We start from the raw sequence: 17,762 nt of genomic DNA, 5'->3' as shown, positions 1-17,762 counted from the left end.
AGTAATAGTGAGCGGTACTACTTCCTTAGTGCATAGAAATGAATTAGGTAAGTGAGTTTAATTTTCAAATGAGCCTATGATACTTCCACCCCATCAGGCATATACTCACTGGTAACTCTCCTTATTATGCGCTAGAACAGTGGTTCTCAACCTGTGGGTTGTGACCCCTCAGGTCACATATCAGATATTTACATATGATTCACAACAGTAGCAAACTTACAGTTATGAAGTAGCAATAAAAATAATGTTGTGGGGGCTGGAGAGATGGCTCAGCAGTTAAGTGCACTGACTGCTCTTCCAGAGGTCCTGAGTTCAATTCCCAGCAACCACATGGTGGCTCACAACCATCTGTAATGAGATCTGATGCCCTCTTCTGGCCTGTAGACATACATGCAGGCAGAACACTGTATACATAATAAATAAATAAATCTTTAAAAAAATAATAATGTTGTGGTTGGGGTCACCACAGCATGAGGAACTGTATTAAAGGGCCGCAGCATGAGGAAGGTTGAGAACCACTGCTCTAGAACCTGTGTTGTGCAAGGCTGCCACCCTTTCAGGTAGATAGATACTTACCACTAACTCTCCTTTACCTGTAAAGAAACCAAAGGTCAAAGAGATTTCATTATAGAAAATTTACTATCACTTTCAATTTTTAAAAATAATTTATTTCTTCTTTCTTTCTTTCTTTCTTTTTTTTTTTTTTTTTTTTTTTTTTTGTTTGTTTTTGTCTTTTTGAGACAAGGTTTCTCTGTGTAGCTTTGGGGCCTGTCCTGGAACTCACTCTGTAGCCGAGGCTGGCCTCGAACTCACAGAGATCAACCTGCCTCTCCCTCCGGAGTGCTGGGATTAAAGTCATGCACAACCACTGCCCAGCTTCAATTTCTTTTTTTTTTTTTTATAATTAATTAAAAAAAGATTTATTATAACAGATTATAACCCTGTCTCAAAAACAAGCAAACAAACAAAAAAGATTTTGATGTGCATTACTGTTTTTGCCTGCATGTATGTCTGTGTGAAAGTGCCAGATCCCCTGGAACTGGAGTTACAGACAGCTGTGAGCTGCCATGTGGGTGCTGGGGTTGCATCAGGGTCCTCTGGAAGAGCAGCCAGTGATCATAACTGCTGCAGCTTCAATTTCTTATCTCTCAAGATAGTATGTTTTCAGGACTCATAAGCTCACAGGAAAACATAGCTTAGGTTTGGACCCATTTCTTTTTTTCCTTGTTACTAACTAACCTGCACAGTAACAGGTTTCCTTGGGGCATTTTTTATGCGTATTTTGTTTTGGTTGATTTCCCCATTTTCTCCCCCTTCCTCCCATACCTCCTTCCTTGACTGCCAGCCCACCTTCCATGAGAAAATTGCAGCTTTAGATTATAATGGAAGAGATGCCATGGGTCTTCACTGGAAGGAAAAGAAATCTGCTCTTGGCAGTTTGATCACCCTGAGATAACACCAGCCTCTAGTGCCTTCAAGCAAGTCGTCATGGCTATCTTGTGTAGGACATGTAAGACGAGAACACTTCATTTGATGTGTTCTCTGATGCCATCTGCTGCAACAGTTTGTTGTCGTTATTTGATAGTTGATTCCTGTGATGGTCACCGTTCATTGGAAACTAGAAGACAAGCGTCCAAGCATGCTTTTGAGGGATTATTAGCTTCTAGGTATGCCTGTGGGGGATTGTTGACCCGGTTAATTGAAGTAGACAATACACGCTAACTGTAGAAGGTGTCATCCCATGGCTTGAGGTCTTGAACTGAAGAAAAAGGAAAAAGTGAGCTGAGTATCACCATCTCTGCTTCCTGACTGCAGATCCAGTGTGACAGCTGCCTCCCATCCCTCCCGTCATGACCTCTCCACACGATGGGCTGTGCCGTCCAAGTGAACCTCTCTCCTCTAAGTGGCTCTGTCCGGCATTCTGTCCCAGCAGTGAGAGAACCAAGACAATGTCGTTCTTCACAGTGCCTGAGTCTGTGCCCTCTGTGAGGGACGGCTGCCATTCTTAGACCTGTCTGCCATTCCAAATCACCTTCCTTCATTCCTACGTGCTCTCTTCTCCTTCTTCCTACTTCCTTCCTTCCTTCTGGAAGATTCTTTCCTTCTACTAATAGAAAACTGAAAATTTTCCCCCATGATAAATAATTAAACAATAGTCGTGATTTCCAAAATTTTGTCAAGAAACACAATTCTAGTAATACTGTGAGTATAAGAGTTTTAGCATAGACAACAAAATGATCTAGATAGTCACTTATTATTTGTGGTACACACACATACACACACACACAGACACACACACCACACACACACAGACACACACGCACACACAGACACACAGACACACACACACACACACACACACACACACACACGCACGGACACAAAATGATCTAGATAGTCACTTATTATTTGTGGGACACACTCACACACACACACCTCTGCCCTTCAGAAAAGGAATATATGATATACTGCATAGAAACCAGCGGTGGTGGCGCAAGCCTTTAATCCCAGCACTTGCGAGGCAGAGGCAGGAGGAGCTCTGTGAGTTCGAGGCCAGCCTGGGCTACAGAGTGAGTTCCAGGACAGCCAGGGCTACACAGAGAAACGCTGTCTTGAAATAACAAACAAACAAAACACACACACACACACACACACACACACACACACACACACACACACACACACACACTGTGGAGAAAACCAAGTCCATCCTGCCCTCCTGCCCCCAACTCTACTTTTCTGGAACATATTACTTATCTTTAGTAGATATGTATGGAAACAATTCTCCATTAAACATAAGTGTTAAGTTACTGTTTATTTTCTTAATCTCTCTGTGACAAAAAATGACTAATTTTACCTAGATTAAAAAGGGCGGGGGGGGGGGGGGTCTAGGAGCTGGGTAGATGGCTCTGTGGTTAAGAGCACTTGCTCTTCAAGAGGGCCTGAGTTTGTTTCCCGGTGCCCACATCAGTCACAACCGCCTGCAATTCCTGATCTAAGGGATCTAACTGGCCACTGGCACCAGCACTCATGAACATGCACCACATGGACACACATGCATACATAGAATCAAATATAAAACCTTAAAAAAACACTTATTTCGTTACAAACAGTTCATATATTTTCCAAATACTTTTTTCTAAATCATTATATTGTTAAAATACACTGGAATGATTCTTTGAAGCCAAAGAGCTTTGTTACTGACATGATAATAATTTGGTTGTTTATACGTTTTGCAAAATATTAAAATGTTGCAAGTTACCATGTTCTTTAAATAACACAGGGTAAAATGTTATCTCCGAAGTGTTGGCTGGTGAGTAGGAGGGAAATTATACGTTAGTGTGTTATGTAAAGCTGACTCATGAGTGGGGGAAAGATCCCAAGGATACCAGGACACCCACACTAGAGGAAGCCAATATGTGCTGTTTTTCTTTATACCACATTCCAACAGTCTGCTTAATGGAACAGTATTCATTAAACACATTTCAGTAATTTCCTCATTGCCTTGGTGAATAGCTTTCTGTTTTTAAAAGTTAAAATCTGTTAAATCTTGATTTTATTTATTTATTTATTTATTTTTTGGCTTTTTGAGACAGGGTTTGTCTGTGTAGCTTTGCGCTTTTCCTGGAACTTGCTTTGGAGACCAGGCTGGCCTCAAACTCACAGAAATCCGCCTGGCTCTGCCTCCCGAGTGCTGGGATTAAAGGCGTGCGCCACTACCTCCCGGCAATCTTGAACATTTTTACTAAGACAAAAGGCCTATTTCAAATTTGAATCAGTTTGCTATGCTTCAGGGTTTTTGTTTGTTTGTTTGTTTGTTTGTTAATTAAAATCCAGAGAATAAAGCAAACTAACATTGAAAGTATTTTAGGATATTTTTAAAATAAAATATTAGTACAATTAAATAATATTTTAGCAAGTCACATCCCCAGTCTGATAAACCGACCAAGCTATTTTACTGACAGTGTATTAGTGTTCATGTCTCAGATTTAGTCTTTCTGAGAGTTTAATTTTAATAAAGTCACACTTTTACATGATAGCATTAAATAATCTTTTTTTTTTTTTTTTTTCCGAGACAGGGTTTGTCTGTGTAGCTTTGCGCCTTTCCTGGAACTCGCTTTGGAGACCAGGATGGCCTCGAACTCACAGAGATCCACCTGGCTCTGCCTCCCGAGTGCTGGGATTAAAGGCGTGTGCCACCACCACCCGGCTGCATTAAATAATCTTAACTATATTTCTTCTGTTGCCCCAAGTATGTTTAAGTTGAATATCATAAATAAGATTTTGTTTATATGGAGAATTTTCTGGTGTTCTTTTGCTTGTTTGGTTTGGGGTTTTTAGGTGTTGTTGTTCTGAAGAGAAAGTTGATTACAGAGAAGAAACACAGCAGGTTATATCATAGGCAGAACAGCTGTGGGCAGAAGGGCACAGCTGGCGAGTAGCTACACAGCAAAGATGGTCGGTGCATTGTGTGGTGAAGAGTTTCAGTAGTCCTGCCCTTTCAGGAAAGATTTGGCTATGGATGGTTTTCTTGGTATGGAGAGGCCTTTTGTTGTGCATGCATTCTTTTTTTTTAAATTTTTTTTATTTTATTTTATTTTATTTTTATTTTCCGGAGCTGAGGACCGAACCCTGGGCCTTGTGCTTGCTAGGCAAGCGCTCTGCCACTGAGCTAAATCCCCAACCCTGTGCATGCATCCTTTACACAGGGCTCTACACAAAGACTAACAATTACAGAGACGGCCTAATGAAGCTCCAGGACAGTTCTCAGTGACATTAGCCATCTTGGCAGTCACTGGTCTGAACCGTTTGCCCATGGCTTCCTTTTTCTCTACCCACTTACCCAAGAAGTATAGTTGCCTGGCTGTGGCCTAGGAAAGTTTTGTTTGTTCTCACGTTGTAGTTAGTGCCGTAGCGCCAGCTACGGGGTCCTATACAGTACCCCTCAAGGACTAATTCCTTCTTATTCTGAAGGGGAGCTGAGGGGTATGGGTGCACTTGTGGGTATGTTGAAAGCTTGTGTGGAACTGTTGGCCATGCTGCTGCTGCAAAAACCAGCTCCTTGGATGCCTGTTCCAAGGCCCCACTGACAGGTCTTAGATTTTCACATTTGCTATGGGCTAGAAGTGTCATTGGTATGGGCACATGCTCATTAACTTGAGAATGGGATTATTTGCATCCTAACGAACACAAACTTGACCAAAAGTTTAAAGGACTGATAATAATAGTATACCCATTAAAAGTCCTAAGAGGCATACAAACAAAGTTGTGCTATATAGGGCAGCTTTTACTGTTAAGAACCTGGTGTTTAGATCTGGACAATAGAATGTTATTGGTGATTTTTGTTTTAAAGATGTTAACTGTTTGCATATATGGTTCTGTGTGTGTGTGTGAGAGAGAGAGAGACAGAGACAGAGAGAGACAGAGAGAGAGATTTTTCTAGAATTAAATGTATTTTTCCCCTCTCTGGTTTTTTGAGAAAGGGTTTCTCTATGTAGCCCTAGCTGTCCTGAATCTTGCTCTGTAGTCCAGGCTGGCCTCGAACTCACAGAGATCCGCCTGCCTCTGCCTCCCTGAGTGCTGGGATTAAAGGTATGCACCCCCCCTCCCCACCAGCAAAGAATGGATGTGTTTCTTAAACCTGTATTTTCAAGTTGGTGTTGAAATACTTTGCTTTCTTTCTGGGATGACTTCAAATAAGTGTATGACTCTCTGGGTATTGGCCACAGACAGGCTGTTGGGATGCAGAATTGAAAGATAGTGCCTTATAGTCAAGAAGTTCATTGTCCAGTAGCAGAACGTGCACAAAAGAACCGTGAGACTGTTCTTTTGTGACGCCACAGTGGAAGGGTGTTGACAGCAGACAGGACTGACTGCAGCTGGGACAGAGGCACATGTGATCTGGAACGAATTCTCTGAGGACTGCTCCAGACTGGATTGTGAAGGTCAAATATGCTTTACTAACTGTATAAGGTAGGCTATAGGAAGGGAACTTTCCTGAAATCATTTTAGGCAAAAGGAACACTGCATGTAGGGAGATTTGTTAAAGAGAAATGCACATGTTATTTTAGAAGGTTTTCTCTTATTTGTGTAGAATAGCCTTTTTTTTTGTAGTGTGTGTGTGTGTGTGTGTGTATCTCATAGGGGATGTGTTTAGTTCCAAGGTCAGCTCTGTGGAGTTAAGTCTCTTCACACCATGTAGGTTCCAAGGACTGAACTCAGGTCATTAAAGTTGGTGGTCAGCACCTTTACCATCTCACCTGAGCGATCTCACCAGTCCACAGATGTTTGTTAAGAATACCGCTGTTTTGTTTTGTTTTTTCTTTTCTTTTTAAGAAAGACTTTGTGATAGTTCAACCTTAACCGCACTGTATTTGCACTGATAAATGTTAAGCATTAATGATAGCACTCAACTGATAGAATGATGAGATGCCTACTTGTCTACTAAGTTTATACTGAAACATTAACACTCTCTCTCTCTCTCTCTCTCTCTTTCTCTCTCTCTCTCTCTCTCTCTCTCTCTCTCTCTCTCTCTCTCTCTCTCTCTCTCTCTCTCTTTCTCTCTGTGTGTGTGTGTGTGTGTGTTTGCCTGAGACAGGGTCCCCTATGTTGCTTAGGCCAGCTTTCAGCTTCCTGTGTAGTTCAGCTGGCCTGGAATTTGTAGTCCTTCTACCTCAGCTATATGAGTGCTGCTATTACTATTACTGCATGTCTTAAAAATACAAGTTAGGCACAGATTCATTTATCAACACATAATCTGTTGAGTTGGTAGCCCCACTTGATGTGCTAGAAAACTAAGGCACAGAGGGGAGCTGGTCCAGCTCTGCATACTAACAGAAATGCCAGGAGCTGCATCCATTTGCTTGCAGAGCCTGAGCTTAAAGAACTCTTCCCAGCTCAGTGGGTCTGAGAACTGGGACTGAGAAAAGCACAAAATGAGGCTGGAAGCTTGGTCGTGAGGGACTGGAGGAAAGCAGCTGGAAGCTGGAGAAGCAAAGTAAGGACCAGGAGAGATTCTGTTTATTTCTGCAGTGGCAATGCCAGCATGTGTGAATGCTAATAAAAACTATTCAGCAAAGGGAAGAAGAAACAGGTCAAAGAAGAGATAGTCAATACTGAACTATGACGAGAATGTAAGAAGAGAGAGCTGGAGTGCTGAGTTAGATGGGGCCTGAAGGAGTACTACCTAGGATGGAGGGACATGAATGCGGTGTAGATACAGAGCTAAGGTTGGTGTTGCCAAATTAACTGTGGTTAGTTTATCTCTGGATCGGCTTTTTGGACTGCTTTGCTTGTACATACAGTGCTTTAAGTAGTCACTAACAGAAGATGATCTTCCCTTGTCACAATTTTCCTTTCCATAATTTCACTTGTATCAGTTGTGTTTTTAAAATATTAAATGAAAAATTCTAAAAGGAAATAATTTGTAAGTATCAAATTACATGACATTCTGAAGTAATATGGTGAAATCTTGTAGCGTGCTACCCTAACCCAGCTAGGATGTGAATGATGTTTTATTCAGTATGTCTACACTGTATACGCTACCTACCTGTTCGCCATGTTGGTTTTCAGATCCACTGTCACAGAATGACCACGCTTGTGTTTAAGTAATTCCATTAAAAGAGTATAAGAGAGAACACATTCATATGGCTTTCACTATCTCATATCGTCATAATTGCTATTTTTCATATTAATGTCTTACTATGTCTAACCTGTAAATTAAGCTTTATTGTAGGTATAGGAGAGAAACATCATTTATCTACTGTTTGGTATTGTTTGAGGTTCAGGCATCCACTGGGGTCCCTGGAGTGTATCCCTGAAGAGAGATAAGGGCGTCTACTATACCTGTGTGAGCCTCTCACTAATTGGAAGTGCTCTTGAAATCCATCTGGGAATCTTCACAACTGGATGGAGGGTTGGTTTCTGAGTGTTTTCATGGAGAAAGATGTAACTGCCTAGTATAAAGAAGTGGACTGATGCTCTGCTGAAGTGTTTCCATGGAAGCAGATAATGAAACCTGCTTGGCAAAGCATCAGCTAGGAAAAGTGAAGCAGAAGTGCGGCAACCAGAAGAAGGATTGTATTGACCCATGAAGCCACAGCTCACGTCCATCAAGGAAGGTGAAGTCCTCACACCCAGAGAAACAGCAGTACCATTACACTTAAAGAATGTGTAATAGTACACATTACACTTTGGCTGTGTGGTGGTAGCACACGCCTTTAATCCCAGCAATCGGAAGGCAGAGACTCTGTGAGTTCAAGGCCAGCCTGGTCTACAGAGCAAGTTCTAGGGCAGGCTCCAAAGCTACAGAGAAACTCTGTCTCGAAAAACCAAAACCAAAACAAGCAACAACAACAACAACAAAAAAAAAAAGTAAAAGAATGGGAACTTGTTCTGAGTACTTGTATTTGCAGTCATTTTTCAAATAACAGGATTATAGAGTTCCAAAGCTTTCATAATGTTATGGACCATTTAATAGAAGAGAAAATTGGTGCCTATAGTTACTACTTGATTCTCAAACCTAGCTTTTGGTAGAACTTTGCAAGTTCTATTCATTAAAAAAAAAATTTATTATATTTTTGTCTCTGTATACATAGTTGTGTATATATGTACATATTCACTCAAGTATGCACATGTACATTTCCTTCATACTTTTTGAGGCAGGGTCTCTCACTGAACCTTGTGAATTTGGTCAGATTGACTGAGTGTTGAACCCCAGTGATCCTCTGTCTCCGCCTCCCTAGTGCCGAGACTGTAGGCATGCACAGCTACAGCTATCTTTGCTTTGCTTTGCTTTGTTTTGCTTTGTTTTGTTTCGTTTCATGAATTCTGGGGCATCAGACTCAGGTCTTCAGGCTTGCGGGGAAAGCACTTCACTCACTGGCCACCCCCATCCCAAACTACATGTTCCTAACTCACAGTTCCCTGTACTTTAGCCACACTACAGCCCCTCTCATTTTAGAGTCTTTCTAGAACTGTTACTGCAGAGCCTTTGCGTATGTACTTAGGATGGCTGTCATGCCTGATGCATGTCTAAAACATGTTTACTTATAGTGCTTATTCATTTCTTCTTCATGTCCTGGTTTTCTTCAGCAGATTCTTCTTAGTCCTCAGCATTTCATTGATGTCCCTCTTCAGATATCTAATTTAGATGGTCAGCTACATTCGCAGAATATCTCTTGGATAACACTCTCAACTCTAAGTTGTTCTTTCATGTCAGTTATTATTTTTGATGCAATAGACTACACATCCTCATAGTATGTGGAGACTAACATCTTGATTATCTTCGTTTAAAATTATGTTGGTGGGCTAATGAGATGGCTCTGCAGATGAAAGGACTCACCACCACCAAGCCTGATGAACCTGGGTTCCATCCCCAGCACTCACCTGGCAGGAAAGAGAATCTGCTCTCTGAAGTTGTTCTGTGACCTCCCACATGTGATGAGGTACATATGCCTCCTGCCCTCATATACGTGGATCATACACAAATTCCTTTTTAAATCCATGTTTTTCTTCATTTAGGAATTCCTTTTTAGAATGTGATCATGCAAACTGTAACTCTTATTTCATTGATTCGAGTGAAGGCACACATCTGCCAAGGTGTGCTTGTTGAGGTTAGAGGACAATTTGTAAGAGTCAGTGCTCTTCTATTATGTGGATCCTGGAAATCAAACTTACGTTATTGTGCTCGGTGACAGACAGACACCTTCCCCCACTGAGCAACATGGGTTTTTTGTTTTGTTTTGTTTTGTTTTGTTTTTGTCAACTTGACACGAGCTGGAAAGAGGGAACCTCAACTCAGAAAATGTTTCCATCAGACTGCCTGTCTCTAAGTCTGTGAGGCGTTTTCTTGGATAACAATTGACGTGAGAGGGCCTGGCCCCTGCAGCTCATCCTGAGTTGTATAACGGAGTGGAGCAAGCCATGGGGAACAACAAGCCAGTTCGCAGCATTCTTCCATGGCCTCCGTCAGTTCTTGCTTCCAGGGTCTTTCCCTGATTCTCTCTGTGATGGACTGTGACCTGAGAGTCTAAGATGAAATGAACCCTTCCCTCCCCAGATTTCTTTTGACCATAGTGTTTATGACAGCAATAAAAGCAAACTAGGACAGCCATCTTGCTGTCCCTAGCAATGTTTGGAAGAAAACCTTTTAAAAGTCCAAAATTTCAGGTCTAGAAACAGTTATCATCATGATCATTGTCAGGAGGAAATCAAACTGAGGATTTCAGAAAGAACTTAGCAACAAACACTGTAAGGACATTTGACATTTTTCTAAATTCCTGTGTTTCTTACTTTGGGTGGAATGGATCAGTTTTCAGAATATGAAACTGGATATGTATTTGAAGCTGACAGCCCATGTGTAATAAATCAGACATAGAGTCCTGAGTACAGATTTCACTAACTTGTCATAAGAACCAGTGGCGGAATAATGACAGCCAAAGGGAGAATGCGAATGAGAACTTGAAGATGACACACAGACCAACGCCTTGTGCATCTAAAGGATTCTGCCTGAGTGTCCTTTTCCCAAAGATCTCAACATTTTTGCAACTATTTACAGAATATCTGCCATGTCCTGGGAACTGGGTTACCATTATAGCTCTTAACAAATTTAGTTCTATACTTTTGCTTTTCTGTGAACTAAAATGCTTTCTTCTACTCTGAGTTTTGTTTTTCTTGGAGATAGTATGAACTATAGGCTGAGACTATTTTTAGTGCCTATGTCTGCTCAAACTCCAAACGCTTCTAAATGGCATAGAAGAGTTTTGTATGCCACCCACCTTACATCGTGTGTGTGTGTGTGTGTGTGTGTGTGTGTGTGTGTGTGTGTGTGTGTGTGTACACAAGGCCAGTGGCCCAACGCATCTAAACAGGTTCCCATTTGACAGGGTTTTTTTTGGCCATTAAAATATCACTTGAGAGAAAGACCCTTTCACACATCAGTCACACATCAGTCAGGTGACTAAGTCCACTTGGGCTTTCAGCACTGGGTCTGGTTACCCTTGGTACTGCATGTGCTCTTTAGAAGGACCGGTCAACATTTCTTGAAACGAATTCACATAAACTAAGCAGGTAGCCCATTTAAGTGCGAGGGGCTGATTCCAAAGTAGCATAGCATATGCCTTATAACTTAGGGAGAAGCTGCTTTTTGCTTTCATCCAGTTATTGCCAAGTCATATGATCCTTCCAACTTTGCTAGATTTCTCAAGTTTTTCTCTAAGAATTTTCATGACATATTCTGATCTTTTTTTTTTTTATATTCAGATTTTTTTTTTTTTTTTTTTTTTTTTTTTTGGTTTTTTCGAGACAGGGTTTCTCTGTGTAGCTTTGCGCCTTTCCTGGAGCTCACTTGGTAGCCCAGGCTGGCCTCGAACTCACAGAGATCCGCCTGGCTCTGCCTCCCGAGTGCTGGGATTAAAGGCGTGCGCCACCACGCCCGGCTATATTCAGATTTTTAAATCTTAATTCCAGAATCACACTAGGGTCTAAGCAGCTCCCATTGTAAGACACATGGCCTTTAGCACACTCTGTTCTCAGGGAAGCAATATGGCTTACATCTCTAGCTTGTATACTGTTTCATCAGCCACTGTAGTTGCTGTAGTTGGGCTCCAGGTTACTCAATGGCTACTGGGCTGTTCAGTAGGAGGTAGGAATGTCAGCTCTTGGCATTATCTCAGCTCTTTACTTTTTGGAGCCATAAAGCCTTTCTTCACACTTAAAAAAAGAACTATTTTCAAAAACCCTATTTTGGATAAATTCAATTAACAAAAACTCAGTTTTGTTCTAAGAACTGACCCTGTCAGTTGAAAATGACCTAAGCTCATCCTGGAGACTATGATTCAACCTTTTGTGTGTGTTGTGGGGGTGGGATGCGCCTTCCCCTCCCCCCAGGGGAGACACAATGTGCAGATGCTGCAGTGAGGGCGGGTTGTGTGTGTGTGTGTGTGTGTGTGTGTGTGTGTGTGTGTGTGTGTGTGTGGTGGTGGTGGTGGTGGTGGTGGAAAGTCACTTATACCATGCAGATATGCATCCATGTGGAAATTTTATTGTGGGGAGGGAAGAAAGAAAAGACGGAGAGAGAGAGGGGAAAAGAGAGAGAAAAGGAGAGGTGTGCAGCCTCCTGGAGAAGAGAGAGGGAAAGGGGAAGAAGAAGGACAGGGAGGGGATTTTCCTCTTAAAGGGGACTTTACTTCATGACAAAGGGCGGGTCCCCAAGGGGCAGGCCAGGATGCCACCAGCGGGTCCTCTTCACTTCTTGAAATTATGATCGTTGCAGATATTTGCATGTTTTTGTTTTTCCAAACAGGTTTCTCTGTGTAGCCCTGGCTGTCCTTGAACTCACTCTGTAGACCAGGCTGGCCTTGAACTCAGTGATTTGTCTGCCTCTGCTTCCTGAGTACGTACTGGGATCATGGTGTGCACCACCACATCCAGCAATTTGCATCTTCTTAGACACACATTTAAAATATAGAAGTTCATGATTTTGTGGATGAATGAACCTGCAACTTTTCCCTCTAATATCTAATATCTTCAAGTTAAATTTAGTTCTCAACCTAATAATTTATCTGATCATTTTTATAGAAAAATAGGAGGAAGAGTAGCAATAACTGACTATGAAAAGTAAAGCTTGTTTTTTTTGAATATTTAGATATTGGTTTAAAATGACTTAAATATTGAAACAGAATGGAAGTAACATAGTGAGCATTTTTGTTTGTTTTTGTTTCTTGAGACAGGCTCTCTATCCACAACCTCTGGCTATCCTGTGGAATTCACCATGCAAACCAGGCTGGCCTTGAACTCACAGAGATCCTCCTGCCTCTACTTTCCTGTACAGAGATTAAAGGCTTGTACCACCTCACCTGGTCTAATAGTGAGCGTTCTTAGAGCTGTCTCCATCCTCAGCAACTTACCAACCCGGTAGACCCACCACCTCTCATTCTTTCCACCCTTAACTGATGCTTTTTCAAAACATATCTCAGACTTATATCAATTTAACATAAGGGGCCTTGATTCCCAGAATGTTTGAATTAGTTTCATCTGGTGAGAGACTTGTTAAGACTGATTGAGTGCAGATTCCACAAAAGACGATAAAGGAAGTACTTAAGGGAAGAGAATTTTAGTATGAAAGCCACTTGAAAATAGGGTGCTTTTACTATGGATGATTGTATATATTATTTATATGGAATTGTAACTGTAGATTATTGCTACAGCTTTTTGTATTGCTAGGGATCAGTGTGTGTGTGTGTGTGTGTGTATGTGTGTGTATGTGTGTGTATGTGTGTGTGTATGTGTGTGTGTGTGTGTGTGTATGTGTGTGTGTGTATGTGTGTGTATGTGTGTGTGTATGTGTGTGTATGTATGTGTGTGTATGTGTGTGTGTGTATGTGTGTGTGTGTACGTGTGTGTATGTGTGTGTACGTGTGTGTGTGTGTGTGTGTGTATGTGTGTGTGTGTCTGTGTGTGTGTTTGCAGTGCTGGCAGTTGAACCCAATGCCCCACATATGCTTAGCAATCACTCTACTACCATGGTTCACTGATCCTGAATCATGGGAACAAGTCCTTAAAGTGACCATTAAGGATTTCATTTATAGGAAGGAGACGCTCCTAAGGCTCCTAAGAGATATGTTGGAACAACTGTCAGTCCTGTTTTGGTTTTATCTTGTCCTCAGAGTGTTTATTTTTCTTTCTTTCTCTCTTTCTTCCTCTCTTTTTCCCTTTCTTTCTCTCTTTCTCTCTTCTCTCTCTCTCTCTCTCTCTCTCTCTCTCTCTCTCTCTCTCTCTCTCTCTCTCTCCCTCTCTCTTTCTTTCTCCCTTTCTTTCTCTCTTTCTCTTTCTTTCTTTTTTTTTTCCCCAAGACAGGGTTTCGCTGTGTAGCTTTGTGCCTTTCCTGGAATTCATTTGGTAATTCAGGCTGCCCTTGAACTCACAGAGATCTGCCTGGCTCTGCCTCCCGAGTGCTGGGATTAAAGGCGTGCGCCACCACCGCCTGGCCCTCAGAGTGTTTATTATTGGCACAACAATGGTAGATAAATGGATGGATAGATTGATGGTAGATATAGATATAAGATGGATGATGAATAGGAAGATAGATGATAGATACATAGATATAAAATAGATGATAAAATAGACTGATAAATTATAGATATATAGATATAAGATAGATGATTGATGGATAAATGATGGAATTGATAGATAGTTATAAGAGATGATAGGCCGGGCGGTGGTGGCGCACGCCTTTAATCCCAGCACTCGGGAGGCAGAGGCAGGCGGATCTCTGTGAGTTCGAGGCCAGCCTGGGCTACCAAGTGAGTTCCAGGAAAGGCGCAAAGCTACACAGAGAAACCCTGTCTCGAAAAACCAAAAAAAAAAAGAGATGATAGATAAGTAGATGATAAATGCATAGATGTAGATATGATAGGTATATAACTATTCTGAAATAAATAAGGCAATACTGTTAATCTATTTAAATTAAATTCCATTTAAATTACATTGATTTTTTTTCATATATAATATTCACATGTTATCCCATTGAATGTTCTTTAAAACTAGTACCACTCTGTCCTCTTCCAGGATAGGAATGTTCACTAAATTTTCACTTTGCATAGAGAACCTGCTGAATGGTTTATATATTTAAAAAATTTTAATCCTGCTAAGTCTTTTGAGGTATGCACTGATATCTAAGGTTTTTTGAGTGAAGGAACTAGCCTCAGTCAATTTAAGGTTTCTCAGCCAGAAAGTAACAGAAGCTATATTTGAATAGTTTTATGACTTAAAACTGATTCATCATTCCCCAGCACAAAGGGACCTATTTCTCAATGCAGGTACAGTGTTTCCCATTTCAGATTCATAATTTTAGACTTATTTTTAGTCCTAAGCAGTTTATTATCACAAAGATACTGGCTTATGTATGCTGTTTATCACTTAATTTTGTTTGTAAAGATCTATCCAGTGTTACCATCACTCTTATTTATAGCATAAATGAAAGAATAGTATGTGTATGAGTTACCCAGAAACGATGATGGTAACCATGGAGAAATTTCACTCTTAATGGGAATGTCAGGCTCCATAATCATTTCTTGTCCTCCTCTGAATTACAGCTTTTTGTAGTGACAGACTTGTTCTGATGTCTAATGTGGCACCTTATGGCTACTGCACTTACTGAGCATGACAGAGGGGCTAAATTTTTCATTTCAATTAATTTGGATTTAAAATTAATCATGAATGACTAGTGACTCCCCATTGGGTAGTACAGCTCTATTGAACTATAATTTATATTGGATTAATTATATCATAAAATATTAATGTAAAAATACAATACTGAATTTAATGTGTTTCTGAAAATCTGATTTGGACAAGAAGCATAATATATTTAGATTCAGCACTATCTATATACAGCAGAACTTAAAATGGTCACTGGAGTATAGACTGTTTGTGTGGCTGAGTGTGTAAAGCAATGTGACAGGAATTCTGAGTCAAGTCAGGGAGGGACATTTGAAATGTTCATGTACCCCAACATTTTCCCTGTTTATCACATTCTCTCTCATCCCTTCCCCTTACTGTGAAGACAACTTCATTTAGTGAGGAAGCCACATGGTGATGAGGTTCCCAAGAGTGAGGAAGGCAGAAAAAAGCCGAAAGCCAGGGTTTTAGACTCATCTTTGAGACAAATCAACAGAAGATTTGCCACTTGGAATTTTTTATATACTGTCAAATTAGTGTGAATCAAATGAACATGATTTCTTCAGGTTGTTTTCAAAGTGAGTGTTCCAGAAGGCTTGTCAGCATGTGGATCAGCCGCTCCACACTTAGTTAACATTGTTACAAGGTTTTCTTTCTTAGGGGAATTTACAGAGATAGTCAGTGGTGGAAGCAGATGAACTCGTTGGCTTTTGTTCAGCTCTCACTTTTTTAGACGTTCACTTTCTTTTTCAGATTTTAAATGACAAGTAGTGTGACAAAATGGATTATTTTTTAATCAAAAAAGCAAATACTATTCTCCAGTGGAACAAAGGATCGTGGTTTCGTCTCTTTTTATCTTCCTTTGACAGAATAATAATAGGGCATTAATAATAAGAGGAAATTACAGTGATGTGATATTCATTCTTCTCTTGCCAGAGTATGATTTTTTTTCTTATTTCTCTGATTTGAACCTGAGCTTTTACTGGATAATTTGGACACTGTGAATGTGAGGAAAATGTATCAAAGCTAGATAAAGAGATTAATTTACGGCTATAGTGATGGTACTGCATCCCAAAGCATTTTAAGTATAAATTTTAATTGAGAAGAGAATAAGGCAAAAGGGTCAGCTCAGAGTGCATGATTCAGGATTTTATCTAGCTTCTGATTCCACCATTGCCGTATTGAGCTTTTCTGAACTATGAAAACCTGGGAGTTATTCACATGTAGAAAAGAAAGGCATGAATGCTCTCGTTCCATTTTACAGATGCTTCAGAGAAAAGTAAAAGTATCTCAAGCTAGGTATACAGCTCAGTCAGCAGAATGCTTTCCTAGCATATAGAATGCACTGAGTTTGATCCCCAGTAGTGCCCAGATTGGGCGTGGTGATCATGACTGAATATGAGCACTCGGGAGGTAGAGGCAAGAGGATCGAAAGTTGGTCATCATCCCTGGCTAATTAGTAAATTTCGAGCCTAGATTACCTTATAATCTGCAAACTACAATGTCTGTTAGACTGGGAATTCAGAGACCTGGGTTTTAACTTAAAAAAAATTATGTGTGTTTGTTTTTTATGTGTGCATGTGTACATGTTCCATAACACATGTGTGAAAGTCAGAGGACAATTTGTGGACAGCGTTCTCTTTTATGCTATGTGAGTCTGGGGTTTAAATTCTGGTAGTTGGGTAGGTCTCTGACTCAGCCTCAACCAGCCTTGGCTGCAAGTTTGAACCACTAGGGGGCCTTTCAAAAACCTGTGTCCTGTTTTCAAAAGTTCTTCATTAACAACAGTTTGTTCAGGCCCAAGGCTCTGGCCCCAGCATAAATATTTTCTGGTAAGGATGAAAGGAAAGATATATGTTTGTGGTTTTTTTCTTTCTGCAGGAATCAATAGATAACACCTGCAGTTAATGAATGATGTAATTGAAATAGGAACATAAGTATTCCGTGTGTGCCTTTCAGGATGTCTCATGTCTGTATCCTCGACTTTTTGAAAGCCTCATGTTTTGGCATTTATACATGCTCTTGTTACTTTTAAAAATAATTTTTGTTGTGTTAAAATGTACATAATATAAAATTTATTCTACTGTATGAGTTACTTTTCTCATCACTCTAATAAAATACATGACAGAGGCAACTTAAGGATAGAAGGGTTGGTTTTTGCTGCGGCCGGCGCAGCTGGAGCACGAAATCTGGTGAGGGACGCCAAGGTTAAACAGCACTCTAGACACCCAGTTTCAGTTTGTCAGGGAAGCAGCTCTCTTTATTCCTACCAACATGGGCCTATATACCCCTCCAACAGCAGGGGTCAAGGAATGGTTACTCTGTATCGGTAGGCAAGCCGGACACTGCTTTCCAAACAGGAAAAACCACAGGGGAACTGATCCCCAGCACCCTCCCAAACCCAACTGCACATTTTTCACACAAACAACTTAACCAGGACAGGACAAAAAAGGGCATTTAAAATTAAGGCAGCAAACTTACTGCTGCCGACAGGTTTTGGTTTACAGTTTGAGAAAATAATCAGTCCTGGAAGGTGGCGACCGGGGCATGAGGCTGGTCACACTGTGGCCAAAGTCAGAAAGCTT

The 17,762-nt window shown here is 40.8% G+C and overlaps 1 protein-coding gene across 5 annotated transcripts in view; it reads left to right on the top strand.

The window, feature by feature from the left end:
* The window catches only part of Zranb3 (zinc finger RANBP2-type containing 3), a 164,034-nt gene that overhangs the window by 26,829 nt on the left and 119,443 nt on the right, over positions 1 to 17,762 (top strand). The window lies entirely within an intron of this gene.

Source organism: Peromyscus maniculatus, chromosome 11 (genome assembly GCF_049852395.1).
Source record: "Peromyscus maniculatus bairdii isolate BWxNUB_F1_BW_parent chromosome 11, HU_Pman_BW_mat_3.1, whole genome shotgun sequence".
NCBI classification, from domain to species: Eukaryota; Metazoa; Chordata; class Mammalia; order Rodentia; family Cricetidae; genus Peromyscus; species Peromyscus maniculatus.
The sequence above is the reverse complement of the archived record's forward strand: the minus strand, read 5'-3'. Positions and strand labels throughout refer to the sequence as shown.